The sequence below is a fragment of the Amphiprion ocellaris genome, chromosome 22 (assembly GCF_022539595.1).
Source record: "Amphiprion ocellaris isolate individual 3 ecotype Okinawa chromosome 22, ASM2253959v1, whole genome shotgun sequence".
In the NCBI taxonomy this organism is placed as follows: Eukaryota; Metazoa; Chordata; class Actinopteri; family Pomacentridae; genus Amphiprion; species Amphiprion ocellaris.
The window spans coordinates 14,845,708-14,863,443 of NC_072787.1; the positions used below are offsets into that span (position 1 = coordinate 14,845,708).

The 17,736-nt window shown below is 38.0% G+C and overlaps 1 protein-coding gene across 3 annotated transcripts in view; it reads left to right on the top strand.

Moving 5' to 3' along the window:
* The window catches only part of LOC111583007 (solute carrier organic anion transporter family member 5A1), a 128,486-nt gene extending 119,389 nt beyond the window's left edge, over positions 1-9,097 (top strand). The window contains exons 10-12 of one of the 3 annotated variants that reach the window (XR_008600460.1): positions 3,800-3,900; positions 5,751-6,990; positions 7,430-9,097. The gene's annotated coding sequence lies outside the window, so the exon portion shown is untranslated. Of the gene's footprint in view, positions 1-3,799; positions 3,901-5,750; positions 6,991-7,094; positions 7,262-7,429 lie in introns of those variants that run through there. The other 2 variants (XR_008600459.1, XR_008600461.1) reach the window with 2 other exon arrangements.
* Positions 9,098-17,736: the final 8,639 nt, after the last annotated feature.

Consider the following 17,736-nt stretch of genomic DNA (forward strand, 5'->3'; position numbering starts at 1 on the left):
TCCAATATTATTTCTACTGCTACACAGGTTTTGTATCAAGAGGTTAAGAGCAATGGATTATCTGGAGCTTGTGATTGAGGGGAGGAAAGTTACAAAAGCAACAAGTGCTTAAGTTTATGTCATTACATTATAAGTTTCAGAAAACATCAGCTAAATACATCTGCGCATGCAATGGGCTACCAACTGTTGTATAAGGGTGTGTGTCCATTTTTCTCTAGCAGAAAAAGCACAAGGATGATGCTTGTGGGTTTAGTTTCTATGAAAATAATATCTTGACAACATACCACCACTCTAATCAAACTTGCGTGATAGACTAGCCCCTGATGGGTGGTTAGGGTGTATACCATGTGGGTAAATACGCCCTGATTCTCCGTTCGATTCCAAGCCAACCAGACCATTTAGTGCATGTCTTTCTCCAACTATCTCTTGAGTTTCCTGTGCCTCTTCACTGTCCTATCACATAAAAGCTAAAAAGTTCAAAAAGAAATACATATATGCATATATATAGTGCCTCATTGTGTATTTTTTTTTGTCTGACGTATTATATAGATTTGAATAGACAGATACAGCCAGAACAAAGTGATTGCATACGCTCTCTTGTCATTGGGAACATCAGAAAAGAGAAAGACACTGGTGCTCAGGAAAACACGCTATCTGGACACATAACAGTCTTACTTTTATTCAGTGGTTGTTCAGGATTGATTTTGCAAAAGAAAGACATAATCAAGCTGCAAAAGTGAAGATTAAATGTGTAAAGTTTAGACAGTCAAGACAGTCATTCCTCATTTATACAAAAGGCCATGCTATACACAAATGTCAGTCACTGTTATCTGGATCTGAAAATTTAGGACTAGTTCATCCCAAAGTCTCATCATTTAACATCGTAAATATTTATCTCCTCTTTCCAACAACGGAAGACAGTAACATGACAATGCTTTGACTTGAAGACAAATCCAAGTAGCATCCGGTTTCTGATCATGTTTGACTGCTAAGGGAAAATTATACCAATGTGTAAACTGTGTTACATCTGGTTTAAGATGACAAGATGACTTGTTATGTGGCATGATGGCAGGATTTTATTTAAAATGTTTTCTATACATACTAAATAAGGGTGAATCCAAAAAAGGTGAGGCAAGTTAATAAGGCTCTACAGATGCATCCCATCCATGCAGCAGACGCCTCTAGCAGAAGACTTTGATAAATGGATGAAAACACATACAAAAAAAAGTACGCTGGCAGGCAATGAGAATAAAGAAGCATGAGAATATGTAATAAATCACAGCTTGAGTAAAAGGCCATGTGTAGACTCAATAAATTCACTGCAACTTTATATGTAAATGAAAACACAAAAGAGCAGGGATCCGTAGGGATTGTTGGTGCTTTTGGAGAATTGGATAGTGAAACAGAACCCAAGTAACGGCAGCAGCGAAGGTGTTCTGTCTTACCCTAAGGGGGTTTTGGTGGGTGATAATCCAAAGCAGTTTGACAATAGGTATGCATTTGATCAGGTTAGTAGCGATTTTATGTCTCTGCCACAAGATTTTGTTTCAGTCCACTCCAGACGTGGATGAAAGCATCCACTCAAGCAAATGCAAACATTTCCAACACTTGGTGCACCACTAGACCAAGATTAGATCCCTGCATTTGAGAGACTAATAATACTAATACAAGCACAAAGATTCCCTGGACCCAGAGACAGACACTGAGTTTGGATGAGTCATCTGATCCAGGTTTAAGACTCACCCACCGACCACAAGGTCTGCCAATGTGCAACACACACACACACACAGCCTAGCCTTTGAAAAGATCCACAAGCATCTGGAATACTGACCACATCACGGTCGGGAAGAAGAACCATAAATTAGTCTTTTGAGAACGAAAAGGGAGATACAGACATGACAGCTCAGACTACCGTTCTCACACACTGAGGCCTCAAAATTGAACCTTAACAAAGTGCAGAGTACTGTCAAGGCTCCAGAGTACTCTCCGGTCTGTGACTTGTACAGAGATTTGACAGAAAAGCCTCACAATCAGCCAGAGATCACAACAGGATTTCTGTTCATCCATCCACTATGTAATCCCTCTGGATTTTCTTTGAAAACAACATTGAATACATGATGTTCCAATGGATCACACAAGCATTTGCTAATCCTGCTAGTGGTCTTCTGCTTTTAAACACGGCACGCCAAAGGGGATGAGTCACTTCCATGTCATATGTCATAGAAATCTGGATTGATACTTTGATTTGCAAGGAAAAAACATTAGCTAAACGAATGTCTGTATTACTATAATTTGTAGTTGTAAAAGGGAAGGCCAACGAACTGCCACGGCAAACAGCTGAACATATTATGAAACCTACTGAGCTAGAAACAACATCACACTTGCTTAATACAGACAGTATGTCCTTCAGCACTCCACAAGTCTGGCCAAACCTAACAGCCTCAACTATCCACACAACAATGATGGATATCCTCTGGTTTACAATGTTGGTCTGAGGATGGTCGGAGACTATTTTCATTCTGCTGCATGGGGTTCAAAATTGAATAGTAAATTGATTTAAGATGTGCTCCAATAATTCAAACAATCGTATGCTACCCAAATAAAGGACAAAAAGCTGCAGTAACAGTATTTATGCTTTTACACTGGAATTCCATTTGATATAGGTTACATGCTAGAAGGATGGTTTTATGGAACGTTGTCACAACATAATAAGCTACTATTACTATTATCCAACTACAAAACAAAGCCCCTGTAGTGACTTTTGTTGCTCAGTAATGCAATTTGCAGCCCTAACTTCTCCAGTTATAGCCTACAATGGTCCGTGGTCCGTGTACGGATCTGGTAATTGGATTTTCCGTTCTGAAACGGGTATTGAAAAACAAAAAACGAGTGGTTATTTGATTTTCGTTTTAAAATACAAAAATTAAAATTTAAATACAAGGCGTTTTTCCTTTTCATTATCAAAAAGAGATATACATTTTTTTAAGTGCTTTGACTTTCGTTTTATATTTAGAATAACAAGAAAGTAAAATCAGTAAGAGACAGAAAACAAAAAAGGTCCGTTTTTTTCATTTTCTGAGACCGGAAGTGGTCATCAGCAAGTGTGGAACCAAACGACAACAAGATTCTCAGAGGGCGGAACCAGAGAGCAGTGATTGGTCAGACCATAGATAATATAGAAGACCCCGCGCTAGCGTATCTAGTCTTTGTATATCTATGGTCGGCATGTCTGGTATCGTCTCTGGCTGCTGTTGATCTTGTTTTTGGAGTAAAACACGGTAAGAAGATAAATACTTCTAACCTGTAGCGTTATTTTGTTGTACGTTAAGTCAGCGACTTGTGAAGAGTTGTGTTTTGTCGTGTTTGAGCAGTTGGTCCGGACGCGTTAGCTAGCTAAGCGGCTAAGTTAGCTAGCTAAGCGGCATCCTACTTTTGGATCTAGAACTGCACAAGCCGTTCATTTTCAGTCACCTGATGAGTTAAACTCCCCTTTTTATGTGAGGTTGAAGCAGAAAGTTTGAGTTAACAAAGAAAGTTGTTTATAACTTGCGATAGCTGTTATCTCTGACTGAGGCTTTAGTTTTTGTTGAGCTGATTTACACGTAGAAACTTTGTTCAGGAAGATTTCTCAGTAGCTCAGAGGACAGGCTGCTTTTTACACAACCTTGTAAGAGAATGTCTGTCAATGCTTTCAGCAGAATTTAGGAACACAACACTTCCTAAACAGATATTTTGAGGCTGTGAGGTTGAACATTTGAGAGTATATCAGTGTGTTTGTTTGTGGTCTTTCTGTTTCTAGGTGGAAGCTGAATTAGTGAGGATGACTCCTGCTCCTGTCATCTCTAAGCTCCTCACACATCTTTACCTGCACATGAGGAAAATCACTCCTGTAGAATGCAGGTATGTTTGTCATTATTATAAAAAGATGTTGCCTGGTGACCTGTCAGAAACCCATTATACGGAGTCAGCCAAAATAATGTTTACACACATCAGGAAAAGAAAAACTTGCATAAATATTTCAATACCAAATTTATTGAGACACCACGAGATTAATAAAAGTTATCTTTGGCCTCTACAATTACAAGAGGTGCTCAAAGTGGTGGCCACTGGCTTCCAGACATTTCTGTTGTGTTGTAGACGTGACTTGTTGATGCTCCATTCATGAGGGTAGCGCCATCTGTTGGGAAAACATCGTACAACAAGACACAGAGTTATCGTGATTTGATTAAACTTAGAAAGAGGAATCTATATGTGTAGAAGTACTTATACAAATGAAATATTTATAAAAGTTTTTCTTTTCCTGATGTGTGTACATTATTTTGGCTGACTCTGAACTTAATGAGAACAAAACTGTCATTTAATTGTTGCTTTGAAAGCTTCTTTAGTGAAAACCAGCTGGTGTTCTGCTTTGAATCAAACTGCTGTTGAGGTCTGTGTTTTTAGGTTTAACCCCACAGTTTCTGAATGAACTGATAGTTTGTTTTTTTTCCTGATAAATGTGGACGTTATAATTGATGGTAACATTTACTGATCATATAATCAGCATGACAATATAACAGTATAACATTCTGACCACCTGACTAATACTGTGTTGGTCCCTTTATGCTGCTAAAACTCCTCTGATCCAGTGGTTCATCAGAACCTCTGAGGATGTCCTGTGGATCCTGTGGGTCCTGTGGGTTGCAGGGTGGGTCCTACCTAGACCAGGCTGATCCTGGACCATCCCACAGATGCTCAATCAGATCTGGATGTGGGGAGTGTGGAACCCAGGTGAACAGCTTAGCTCTGTCGTGTTCCTCGGACCACTCCTGAGCAGTTTTAATTTGTCCTGCTGAGGGAGGCAGCTGGCATCAAGGACTGCTGTTGCCATGGAGACTAGGGGGTTGTTTGTTCTGCAGTGTTTAGGTGGTGGTACATGTCAAACATCCACATGAATGTCAAGGTTTCCCAGCAGAACGTTGCATTAGAACAAGATGATGGATGTTGTTCTCTTCAGCTGTCAGTGGTCAGAATGTTGTGGCTGATTGGTGGATCTGTCTGCCTTTACTCTGACATCCAGAGTTATACAAAAGTGTAGTATGTGTGCAGTGCAGAAGAGATTTACTTTATTGTACGCAGTTTTTTTTGTTTTTTTTTTTTAAGGGAGAGCATTTTTTTATCCACCTGAAGAAGACCTAATCTTTCCCTTCAAAGGATAGTTAATAATTACTACAGCTTCCATAGTGGTTCCATCAGAGAAAATCATGTCCATATACAGATTTTTATTAATTCCAGGGCTGGTTCAGTAAAGATTATAATAATAACTACATCAGATAATTCTTGGTCGCAGTTGGAATTTTGCAGACTGAGAGATGGTTGAGAAGGTTTGCAGTTCTTGTTTTAGAGAAATATGTTATAATAGAAGATCTTTATTGTCATTGTACATGAAATTGTCTGCAAACCAGCAGTGTATCAGTCTGAAGTATCTAAAAATAAGTAAAGAAAAATGCTTCTAAAGCCAATAATGAACAGAATATTTTGAGGGAATATTCTAAAAAGGAAAGAAAAGCTCCATTCTCACTCCTCTCAGGATAAACTGTCATTAAAATTGACTTTAAATTTAACTTCAACACAAGATAAAAACATTTACTTTCATTACTGATGTTGTCAAGTTTTAATAAAGTTCATGCTACTTTTATAAAATGATGAAAGTGAATACATTGTATTTCTGTGATCTGTGTTTGATTTCTGTCTTTTCTCCTGTCATCCAGATGTTCAGAGGGAGATGATGCCACATCTGGTCCAGCCGATGGAAGGTCTTGAAGTTCTCTGACTGGCCTCGACTGAAGATGGTCGTCTCACTGGATTTAAGGTTCAGATGCTCAGTAATAAACTCCACCAATGTGTCATCAGGGAAGCTTTAGGTTTATTGAATGTTGCTATGAAGGTTTCGCTGTTTTTCTTTATGAATGCAATGTGCTCCAACTGAAACTTGAATTAGAACTTAGAAGTAAATCCTTCCATCTGAAAGGATTTAGTTGCATTAATAACCTCATAACGTTCTAATTTTTATTCCAGTCTTGGTTGAAAATAGAATCTCTGTATTGATTCAGGTAAAAACTGAACTTCACAGCATGTTGAAGCAAAACAACCAGATGAAAACTGTGATGGTGTTGGATTGTCAGACCGTAATGTTGCAGCTCAAAGCAGCTTTTCTATCTCAGTTCATTCTGACATTCAGCTATGAATCAACACAGCAGATGGTGATCCATGCTGTGGAAGTCTCACATCTCCTGATTTAATGGAGCTGCTTTGCACTTTTTACACTGTTTATTCATCAACACTTTATTTAATAAAAGTCCCATCTAGTTTTTATGAGGAATGTGTTGTTTTAATTTCTCTGTGAATAACTGCAGTCTAATGCAACAGCTGGAGTTGTAACATCTGTCCTGATATTGATCATGAAGTATTGATCAGAATACTTATGGTCAGCAGTCATCCCTGAAGTTTTACATTAAAATCTTTACTTGTGTTGTGAACTTTGGTAAGAAGCAGAAACATTAGCGTTGCCATGGATACATGAGTGTTAAATTCTGTCCATGTTTCCATTTTGGGATGCAGTCCAGTTCCAGAATGTGGAGGATTTTAGTCTCACAATCACAGACAACAAATATTATCTGAAAGTCAGGTTATTGTTGTTTATCAGCACAATACAAAAAGATTAATGTTAGAAAGAATCCAGAATTGGAGCTCATATCTTTGGCAGCTGTAAAGTTTCTGTTCCTTCAAAGTTCACAACACAATGAATAAATTCCTAAAACACTCTCAATGCTGGAGAGCGTTTGATGCTGAAGCAATGATCAGTTTTTCTGTTTCTTCTCTGGAGATGCACAATGAGGGACGTCTGCAGAGACTGAGAAAGAGTCTCACCACATCCTGACATGAGGAAAAAGACTTTATTGAAGACTACAATGAGAAAAACTATCAGGCAGCAGACGGCATGCATTCAAGGTGAGCTCTGAACATTTGATCTGGAACAGGAATTCAATAATGGCAGCATGAGCTTCATTTCAGTCTGTAGCTGCTGAATTCATGGATGAATCATCTGGCACTAGAGAGGAAGACCATCAAACATCCATGTCAGCTGATGGAGGTCCAAGAGTCTCACCAAACAAACAACCTACAGAGTGAAGACCTCCAATCTGATTGGACGGCCTCCTATTCAGCCACATGTGTGAACAAATGCCTCGAAGCTGATTTGTTTTCTAAAATAAATCTAGTTTGAGTCCTAATATATGCCTGTGTGTTTGCTCCTTTACACCGCTGGTAACAGTTTCGGCTGTTAGATTGTTCCAGATAAGACAAGTACAAGATTCTTCAGAGCCGTTCTATCACAAGCCTGACAGGAAGAACTCCAACAGCTACTGAATGTTCCTGTGGTTCCCTCAAGGCTACAGGAGGAGCCCTACGAGGACGAGCCGGTCCACCTGATGGCGGCCAGTCGCTGCGGTTCAAAGCCAACACCGACTACGTGGACTTCTACTGGACCACACGGAGGCCTTCAAACCGGACCAACAAGTTCAGCGACTCCCCGACTCGTGGGTCTGAGGACGCCGCCGAGCCTCGGTCCAGCCGGCCTCCTGTCTGTGGGTGTTTGAGTGCTGAGAGGTTTGTGGATGCATGTGAACGTGTCTGTGTTGAAACAGCAGCTTTTGACTCAGTAACGCTGGTAAAAACCAAGAGCTCCTTTATTTGTGACTTCCACTAAAAAATACTGATGAAAATAAGTTTGCCAGGGTTCTGACTGATAACAGATTATTAAATAATGAGAATAACTTTAAATATTCCTTTAAACAATCCTTTTAGGTCTACATTTCCTTTATACTGACTTCTTGGTATTTTGGGTGAATTATACCATTAAGCCCAATGTTCAAGGGTTCTTCTGGGAATATACCATTAAACCAACCTTTTAGGTAAATGTTCCAGGATGTTGGGTAGAATATACCATCAGATCAACCTTTTAGGTCTACATTGGAAGATTTTAGAGTAGAATATTACTCCAAACCATCCTTTAGGTCTACATTTAAGGTGGAATACTCCTTTACATCAAGATTTTTTGGTCTACATTGAAAGATTTTAGGTGAAATATTCCTTTGAACGAACATTTTAAGTTTATGTTCAAGGATGTTGGGTGGAATATACCATCAGACCAACCTCCAAGGTCTAGTGTAGTGAATTTTAGGTGGAATATACCGTTAAACTCACCTTTTAAGTTTACATTAGAGGATTTTAGGTGGAATTTTCTTCCAAACCATCTTTTAGTCTACATTTAAGGATGGTATATTCTTCCGAACCAACTTCTCAGGTCTACATTTCAGGTGGAATATTCCTCCATACTAACTTTTTTGGTCTACACTGAAGGATTTTTTCTAAACCACCCTTTTAGGTCTATATTTGAGGTTTCAGGTGGAATATTCCTTTTAACCAGCCCCTCGGGTCGGGATTTTGGATGGAATACTCGGTTAAACCACCATTTTAGGTGCATGTCCAAGGATTTTTGGTGGAATGTTCCTTTAAGGTCGATGTTTGAGGAACTTGTAGACGGAATACTTCCTGAAACCAACCTTTTACGTCAACATTGAAAGATTTAAGGTGGAATATTCCTTTCCAAATTTCATGTTTTGATCATTATCAAGTGAGAAACCTCAATCCAGACTCCTCATAATGACATTTGAGATTTATGCTGCTGTTATTTGTTTAGTCCAGACTAAATGACAGAAATCCACAACTGTAATTTTATTTCAGGACTCGGTTATTAAATGTCAAAACAATCCATGTGACTCTAAAAACTCAACAGCTGTACAAACTCTAACATTAAACTCTCCACAAGGATCCAAAATAAGTGGGACTTTTACATGAGAGCTTTAATTATTCTTCATCTACTTCCTGAAAAGTTTGGTCAATAAATAAGACAAAAACTAATATTTTCAACTGAACTAAAGACAGACTTTGTGATTTTTCTGCTCACATGTTGTGTTGTTGTAAACTTCCTCTTTCAAATAAATATCCTCCTAACCCCCTGGAAACCAGCGTTTGTCCTGTTTTTGTGTTGCTCCTCGGCGACCCTAGACAGCCGGATTGTAGTGTTTTTTGAGCAACACACCATACTATGACGTGTTTACAATGATGGTGCTACTATGGAACCAGTTTGACATGTTCAGGTGTTCTTTGTGTGAAAACTCAGAGATTTCAGGTATCAGAAGGTGGTTTTCAACTTTCTTTATTAACTTTCTGCTTCAACTTTAAACTAAATTTCCTTCACTAACCCAGCCCTCTGGACTTCCAGGAAGCTGTGTTCCTATTGGCTGTCCAGGTGGCTGCTTGGTGTTATCAGGAACACCTGAGCAGCTCAGTGTCTTTCTGCTTTATTTGGCTGCAAACATTTCCTCTGCATCTCTTCACCACCGAACCGGGTTTGGCTCCGTTGTGTTTGTTCTTTAGGCGTTGGCTTGCAGCTTCCAGCAGTAAAATCATCTTTAATGTGTTTCTTGGTGTGTTTTAGGGCTTTGTTCTGGATAGTTGTCTTGGTAAATGTGGTTCTTTAGCCACAGTTAGCACATGGTGCTAATGTGTGCAGTGATTAGTGGATTTGGTACAGCTGAGTTGTGTCTTTATCTTGGCTGTAGTGAGTTTTTAGAGGTTTTTGGTCAGACACATTCTGTATTCTTGTTTGAGAACCAGCGTTGGTTGTCCAGAAGGTAAGAGTTCCTGCCCTGATTCTCTGTTCTCAGAAGTTCTCTGGTAGGCTGCAGGAGACTTTAGTGTTTGGGTTGTGCTGGTTTGGTTTTTGTATGGTTTCATTTGGACGACTATCTTGAGGCCCCTCCATGTGGTTTAGTGAGGTTTTCTGCAACAGTTCTACAAAGCAACCTGCAGCAGAAGAGACTTTGAGAGTTTTTAGGAAGTTCTGGAGAGCAGACTTTAGAGCAGCAGAAACATTTGTCAGCAGTTTGAGCAGGAGAAGGTGATCTTCAGAGTAGAAATGAGATGGAAACCTTCTTGACCCGTGTGGTGAGGTCCTGTACCAAGAGTTTGAGCAGGTTGTGAAGAGTCTGTAGTTCTTTGGTCTGAAAGCACAAGAAGAATCGACTCAAAGGAGAAAACAGGAGATATTGTTGGTTCTTCTGTCGCTCTGCAGTTTCCTTGTACTGAATATCAAGTTTATATTTTAAATGATTTCCCATGTGAGCCCAAGAACTTCAATAAACTCCATCCATCCCCTGGACACAACATATTTTATTACCATGTTAAATCTTTTTTTTAAATATGTTTTTGAGTTTTAATCCTAGTTTTAGCATAGTTTTTTCTCTTTGCTTGTTTAGTTTTGTAATCTGTGTGAAAGGTGCTAAACAAATAAAGTTGAATTGATAAACTGAATAATTGACTAACTCATGATTGTGACAACAGAAGTATTTTCATTGTGATTTAAGGGTTTCTTTCATTTTTAAGGTTGGGGTTAAAATCTTGACAGAAAAAAAGATTAAAGAAATAAACTACATTCAAAAATACCAATTAAAGGAAAAAGCATTTAATACAATAAAACTTTTAAACAGAAAGTTAAACATTAAATGCAATTAAATTATATTAGACAAAATCTTTAATTAGATAATTAAACCGAAGATGCAAAACATGCAATTATGAAATTAAAAACAGTTTAAAAAAACAATATTAAACATTAAAGATGAAATATTTTGGATCATTAAACATTAAAAAAAATGCAATTAAACAAGAACAATATTAAACATTAAAAAAAATGCAATTAAACAATATGAATATTAAACATTTAAAAAAATACAAAACATTTGATTAGATCATTAAACCTTTAAAAAGACAAAAATTTAATTTTTAAATTAAATGTTTCATTAGAAAATTAAATCTTAAAGACAATAAAACTTTAAATAGGAATTAAACAGAAAATACAATGACGCATTTAAAAAGAAAATTAAACATTAAAAGGTGGTAAAACCTTAAAGATTTAATCGAAAAATTAAACATTGGGAAAGAAAAGGACATTTTTCAAACAAGCCGATGAAACATTTGAAAAAACAACAATTAAACATTAAAAAGACAAAACATTTCGAAATCAAATCAGACATTAGAAAGGAATAAAAGGTGAGAAAAGAGCAAAACTACACTTTTAAGAAGAATCAAACTAAAGACAAAACATTTGAAAAGACACCATTTAAACTTTAAAAGATCAAATTAAACAAGAGACAAAACGATCAAAAAGAGCAAAAACAGATGAAAGTGTTAAAGCGTTTTCTAGTCTGAAATGAAAACATCAAGTTGTTTCTTCAAACATTTCCTCTTTCTATGTTCTTGGTTTGATTGTGGACAGATTTACTAAGAACTCATTTCAGAAAACTGCTTTCCAGATAAAGTCTACTAGTAGTTGAAGGCATTAATCAAACTAATGCTACCTTCTGATCTCCACAAACTTTACTGTTCAGTGAAGAGAATCAATGTTTGTTTAGGATTTCTAAAAAACCCACAGGTGAAGAACTGAGAAGAACTCAGATGGATGGTCTAAATGTGAAATCAAGACTCATGGTCATAAGTTTTAAGGCTTCTGCTAACCAGAAAGTTCAAACTAACAGAGAAGTACTGAGAAACTTTTAAAATTTCAGTCCTCAGACTGTCGAAAGGTTCAAACTAACAGAGAACTACTCAGGAACTTAGAAAATTTCAGCCCTCAGAGTGTCTGAAGGTTCAAACCAACACAGAAGTAGTGAGAAACTTTTAAGATTTCAGTCCTCAGACTGTTTAAAGGTTCAAACTAACAGAGAACTACTCAGGAACTGAGAAGATATCAGTCCTTGGACTGTCTGAAAGTTCAATCTAACAGAGAACTACTGTGGGACTTAGAAAATTTCAGCCCTCAGACTGTGTGAAAGCTCAGGTCCTGAGGACTCGGGAGGTGTGGAGGCTTTGGAAAGTCTTGGAACTGAGGGTTCAGCCCTCCAGCACAAAGGCTGAAGCCCAACCTCCTGAGAAAAACGGTCGAGTCGAGACTCGAATTAAAAAAAAACTCGAAAATGGCAAAAAATAGATGACAAATGCGCAAAAAAAAGAAGAATTAGTATCTGAGCGAATAGCTCAGGGGATAAGAAGACAGACTCCCAATTGGGAGGTCGCAGGTTCGAGACCCGCCAGTGGCAGTTTTCTTTCTTTGTCTTTGTCAGGATTTTCAAAAACTTTAAGAAGGGTCTGGTCTTGAACCAGCGACCTGCAGCTCCATAGGCAAATCCTTAACTCACTGAGCTACAGATCAGACAAAAAGAAATAATTTCGTCGTCCCTTTGGCATCGTAGTTTCTGAAGTGACCACACGGGCGGAGCCAAGGCGGAGTCTGGGTGGAGTCAAGGCGGAGAGTAGGCGGGGAGGTGGGTGGTGGCCTCCCCCCTCTACTCCCCCACCTCCCCCCACCACCCACCACACCTTCCCCCGCCCGACGAGTTTTTCGAAAATCTGAGTCTCGACAGGTTTTCCCCGAGTTTCTCGAGTTTCCACAAGGTCGGAGGCAGAACAAGTTGTCATGAAGAGGTGCTGAAGTCGGCCAGGATGGACTGACTTTTTACAGCAACTAGAAGGAAGACCACTAGAAGAGCAGGTCTTTAACCACCATCCATAAAATCCATGGAGTCGCTCCAGAGAAATGAAGGGAAGTCAACTTTTATCAACCTCCATCCAGATGTTCAACTTGATATCTTGACTTTGACATTTTTAGTACCACAAACCTTGAGTATCACACTTTATTATCATTTATTAGGACTTCAATGGAATCCACCAGCAGATTTAGTTTTTGTTGACAAACTTTATTCTTGTCGTCGTGGGACTGCAGTATTTAAAACTGTTCCTTCTATTTGACCTCATGTTAATTAGTTTTAGTGGAGAAAGTTATTTTTGTTGTCGATTAGTCTCTTAAAAACCAAATAAGAAATTGGATTAGTCAAGAGGTTTAAATTTTACTTTGTCATATTTTAAATATGACAAAAAAAATATAAAAATAAAGCGTCTTCAGACAATTTGACCTGTAATTGGCATTATATAAATAAAATTGAATTAAAATTGTATGTATCTTGTAATGTTGGAGTAATTCAACCGCATATGTTGGAAAACACATTTTCTATGTCCATTAATCTGTTGATTATTTTCTCCAGTAATTCATTTCTTGTTCTGGTTTATAAAATGTCAAACCCAAATATATTCAGTTTACTGTCAAAAAAACCAAAAAGATTTACATTCATGACGCAAGAATCAGGCAGTTTGTCACTTTTTATCTTAGTTTAGTCAGAAAGATAGTTGATAATGGGTGAATTGTTGCAGCTTGTGAGCCGTAAAAGGTTTTAATCTTTGGGGCCGAGTGTAAGAAAACATTTAGAAACCAACATCAACAAAACACTCAACAAAGATTTGAACATCATTAAAGGGAAATCCAACTTTTGCATGACAATGTCTAATTAAAGGACATTTATTTCCAACGTAAATGTGTGATATTCATCCTCTGGAGCTTTCTCTTCACATCGTCTTCCACCTGGACTGGTTTGGTTGGGAGCATGTGCAACAAACATTTGAAAAACTGCACTTTAACATCAATGAATGACACCGAAGTTTAATCTCTACATAATGAGACTGAGTCTGGATGTGCTGCTCTTTCATTAACTCCTAAGTTCAGGGAAAGTTCAAACAAAAGAGGACAGTTCAGAGAAGACTTGAGAATGAGCTAATTTTGAACAAACATCTCAGACTTTCTGAGCTTTAGCACCTCCAGCAAGATATTTTAACAACAACAACTCAAGAGATCCAGAAGTTGGCGAGAGTTAGCTTTAGCTGAGCCAAAGACCATGTGGGACAAAACCTAGCAAACATTTCAGACTTTCCTCTATGAATTCTGAGAAATAATTTCCTATTTAATGACAGAGCTACACATCTTAACTCAGTCTCATTAAAACAGACTCTAATTCAGTGTCATCCATCCATATTAAAGTGCAGTTACCCAAAATGTTTGTTGCATGAGCTCCAACAAAACCTGTCCAGGTAGAAGGCCACTTTGACAAACAGGAAGTGGATGATTCCAAGCAGATTTATAGAAGGGGGAAACGGACTGTACTAAGTGTGGTCGAGTATAAAGGGGTGTTTTGTGGGTTTTTAAGGCTGATAATGATTATTACTGAGACAGTTGGAGTCGATATTCATTTGCAGTAGATGAAAGTATTTAAAATCTTGGAGTTAAACTTAGAAGACCACAAACTCTAACAGGAAACTTTGTTGATACGTTTTTGTTTTGTTTACAGATGTTAAGTGAACGGAGTTTTATTTGTGACGTATAACCAATCAAATCACTCCAGAAGACAGAGCGACCACAGGTAGATAAAGGTTCAGAACCAAAGCAGCGCCATTTTTAAATGTATTTATTACCGTAAATCAGTAAAACATAAAATATTGATAATCAGTAAATCAGTCAGCCCACAATTACTACAATTCTACAGTGTGTGTCTCTTTCCTTTGACTTGTTATTTGTATAATATACAATGTATATGATCATGTTTTTTCATACCAAAGGCTATACTATGATGTTTTCTAAGAGACTTACGATGCTACTCTGTTCTGGCCCTGGGCCGCTGCACTCTTCCTCTGTTGTTTTCTGTATTGTACTCAGCTGCATGCCTTCGTCCACCCGGCCTCCGTTGACTCGTCCCGCCTGCCGTCTCTGGAGCTGAAGCTGGATTGGAACAGAACAAAGTACAGTCCAATCACGATGCCAGCTGCCTCTCAAAAGGCTCGTTCATCTGGAGGAACTTCTTCTGAGGGGAAGCTCAGCTGGCCCGGCAGAACTTTGGAGATGTGTTCCAGTGGTTGGTGGATGTGTGGGGAGACGGAGAGGGACCTTTGAATTGTTCAGAAAGGAAAACAGAGAACCCATTGGTAGTTTTAGTTCAGGGTGCTACTGGGGTGTGTTTTTGGGCTTGAAGAGGTGAACAGGAAGTTTTTTTTTTCGTATTGATTATCTTTTACTTTGTTCCTGGTTGGAATGCCCATCAATGTCAACATGAAGTTCACTTTTAGTTGTTTATTTATTTTTATTTTACAAACACCCATTTGCTTTTAACCCCCTCACATGTTGTGTTGTTGTAAACTTCCTCTTTCAAATAAATACTCGTCTAACCCTCTGAAAACCAGCGTTTGGACTGTTTTTGTGTTGCTCCTCACCTACTGACAGCTGTGGACTAAAGGCTATACTCTGACGTTTTTAGAGCAACATGCTATACTATGACGTTTTTTGGACCAAAGGCAAAACTATGACGTTTTTAGACCAAAGGCTATACTCTGACGTTTCTTGGACGACATGCTGTACTGTGACAATTTTAAACAGACATGCTATACTATGATGTTCTTTGGACAACATGCTGAACTATGACGTTTTTAGAGCGACATGCTATACAATGATATTTTTAGAGCGACATGCTATAGAATGACGTTTTTAGAGCGACATGCTACACTATGATGTTTTTAGAGCGACATGCTATACTATGACGTTTTTTTGTACCAAAGACTATACTATGAAATTTTTTGGGCGACATGCTATACTATGACGTTTTTAGAGCGACATGCTATACTATGACGTTTTTTTGGGCGACATGCTATATTGTGACAATTTTAAAGAGACATGCTATATTATGATTTTTTTGGACGACATGCTATATTATGAAGTTTTTAGAGCGACACGCTAAACTATGACATTTTTAGAGCAACATGCTACACTATGACGTTTTTAGAGTGACATGCTATGCTATGACGTTTTTAGAGCGACATGCTATACTATGACGTTTTTTTGGGCGACATGCTATATTGTGACAATTTTAAAGAGACATGCTATACTATGATTTTTTTGGACGACATGCTATATTATGAAGTTTTTAGAGCGACACGCTAAACTATGACATTTTTAGAGCAACATGCTACACTATGACCTTTTTAGAGTGACATGCTATACTATGACATTTTTAGAGCGAAATACTATACTATGACGTTTTTAGAGCAACATGCTATGCTATGACGTTTTTAGAGCGACATGCTATACTATGACGTTTTTTGGGCGACATGCTATGCCATGACGTTTTTTGAGCCACATGGTATATTATGAAGTTTTTTGGACCAAAGGCTATACTATGACATTTTTAGTGTGACATGCTATACTATGACGTTTTGAAATCGACATGCTGGAGTATAACGTTTTTAGAGCAACATGCTATGCTATGATATTCTTAGCGTGACATGCTATACTATGACGTTTTTTTGGGCGACATGCTATACTATGATGTTTTTTGGGTGACATGCTACACCATGACGTTTTTAGAGTGACATGCTATACAATGACGTTTGTTGAGCAACATGCTATACTATGACGTTTTTTGAGCGACATGCTAAACTATGATGTTTGTTGGACCAAAGGATATACTATGACGTTTTTTGAGCGACATGGTATACTATGACGTTTTTAGACCGACATGCTATACGATGACATTTTTAGAGCGACATGCTATACTATGACGTTTTTAGACCAAAGGCTATACTCTGACAGTTTTTTTACAACATGCTATACTGGGACAATTTTAAAGAGACATGCTAGACTATGATTTTTTTGGACGACATGCTATATTATGACGTTTTTAGAGCGACATGCGATACTGTGACGTTTTTAGAGCAACATGGTATACTATGACGTTTTTAGAGCGACATGCTATACTATGGCATTGTTAGAGTGACATGTTATACTCTGACGTTTTTAGAGCAACATGCTATACTATGACGTTTCAAGAGCGACATGCTACACTATGACTTTTTTGGGTGACATGTTGTACGATGACGTTTTTTGGGTGACAGGCTATACTACGACATTTTTAGACTGACATGCTACACTATGACGTTTTTTGAGCCACATGCTATACGATGACGTTTTTTGAGCCACATGCTATATTATGAAGTTTTTTGGACCAAAGGCTATACTATAACGTTTTTAGAGCGACATGTTATACTATGACGTTTTTAGAGCGACATGCTACGCTATGACTTTTTTAGAGCGACATTCTATACTATGACATTTTTAGAGCGACATGCTAAAATATGATGTTCTTTGGACGACATGCTATACTATGACGTTTTTTAGGCGACAGGCTATGACATTTTTTGAGCGACATGCTATACTATGACGTTTTTAGAGTGACATGCTATATTATGACGTTTTTTGGGCGACATGCTATATTGTGACAATTTTAAAGAAACATGCTATACTATGATTTTTTTGGACGACATGCTATATTATGAAGTTTTTAGAGCGACATGCTAAACTATGACATTTTTAGAGCGACATGCTATACTATGACGTTTTTAGAGTGACATGCTATACTATGACATTTTTAGAGCGACATGCTATACTATGACGTTTTTAGAGCGACAAGCTATGCTATGATGTTTTTAGAGCGACATGCTATACTATGACATTTTTAGAGCGACATGCTACACTATGACGTTTTTTGAGCCACATGCTACACTATGATGTTTTTTGGACGACATGCTATACTATGACGTTTTTTAGGCGACAGGCTATGACATTTTTTGGGCGACATGTTATACGTTGACGTTTTTTGGGTGACAGGCTATACTACGACAGTTTTAGAGCAACATGCTACACTATGA